The sequence below is a fragment of the Salvelinus alpinus genome, chromosome 4 (genome assembly GCF_045679555.1).
Source record: "Salvelinus alpinus chromosome 4, SLU_Salpinus.1, whole genome shotgun sequence".
Taxonomy (NCBI): domain Eukaryota; kingdom Metazoa; phylum Chordata; class Actinopteri; order Salmoniformes; family Salmonidae; genus Salvelinus; species Salvelinus alpinus.
In genome coordinates this window covers 58,110,123-58,111,464 of record NC_092089.1, presented here as the reverse complement: position 1 = coordinate 58,111,464, position 1,342 = coordinate 58,110,123, and the positions used below count along the sequence as shown (strand labels likewise).

General features: G+C 44.1%; 1 long non-coding RNA gene across 1 annotated transcript; it reads left to right on the top strand.

Annotated features, from left to right (window-relative positions):
- Positions 1-261: 261 nt before the first annotated feature.
- LOC139572503 (uncharacterized) lies at positions 262-1,035 on the top strand. Its single transcript, XR_011674437.1, has 3 exons — positions 262-352; positions 479-607; positions 694-1,035. It is a non-coding gene; the product is annotated as an uncharacterized lncRNA (long non-coding RNA).
- The last annotated feature ends 307 nt before the right edge of the window (positions 1,036-1,342 follow it).

Here is a 1,342-nt window from a genome sequence, read left to right as displayed (position 1 = left end):
AGCAAAGCTAATGCTTGTTATATCTTTGCAGTGTCATCAACTTGTGCATTTGGTTGTTGCTGTTTGTGAGACACCAGTTTAAGATTGCATTCTTCAGTGAACTCAAGCATGATGCACAGAATGGACTCTAGTAAGTCCAATTCAGCTCTGCTGGGTTGTGTCTTGTAAATTACCACTCTTACAATGCATCCCTCTAGGGAATGTATGTATTTTCGATAACCGTGCAACACGTCATTAGTACTATTTGTGATCCAGGTACTACAGGACTGCCTACAGCCTTGTACATGAGCTGAGAGCCCATGTGACCAACATGATGGAGATAAAGACCATGGCTGGATTCATAAACTACAAGGTGCTTTTGGATCATTATGAACTGTAATGCGGACATTGTGCTACATGTACAGTTTGCTATAATCTTGTGTGCACAAGTAAACCGGTTGGGTTACATGTATAACATACAAATATTTTATGTTTTCAGTCCTGTCGACTATGCTTCCAACACAATACACCTTTGGATGCCATCGCTCAGTTCAGGAAGCATATTGATTTGGGCAAGAAGAAGATTAGCAGAGCTGGCGTTTGAGCACAAAGCTTGGATGTCAAAGCAGTAAGAAGTCAATTCCCACTTCCCTTCCTATCTTCCCTGAAGCCATCCTTAATATAACCCATCTTCACCCATTTCCTCACTCCCAGGTTCCAGTCCTTTGGCCACCTGTTTGATGAGGCGATCAAGCTGGGTCTAACCACCATCCAGACTCAGAGCCCTGGCTTCTACTACCAGCAGGGTGCCTACTATGCCCAGGAACACAAGCAGCAAGCAACTCACCTTTGTGCCCATGAAGTTTGGCAATGCATGTGTGACGCAGAAGGCTGTCATTTACAAGACAGTACAATCATTCAAGCTTACACACACGCATCCCCACCCATGACAATTATCATCTGTTGAGAGACTGTTTTGTTTCCCCAACCCAGACCCCCTGGAGATGACCAGCGAAACGTTGGACTTCTATGGGCAGAGAGCCTGGAGACAGGGCCACCAGAGTGAGTATGCCCACCTCTACACCAATTTTTTTTAATACTAGGTACTGAAAGTTAATATTTTTGTGTTTCAACTTGTGTGTACAGATATGATGTTTAGGTGTGAAACCAAGAATGCTGTCTAAGAACAGTTGCTCAGTTTTGAAATATTTTGTATTTGCATGTATCGATCCCCCAGACGCAGAGAAGGAGAAAGGAGGCATCCTGGCACTGCAAGTGAAAGAGAAGGATGTTCCCCACTCGGTTAGCGCACATTCATTCATTCACTCACTCATTCACCACGGCACAAACATTCTCATGTCCT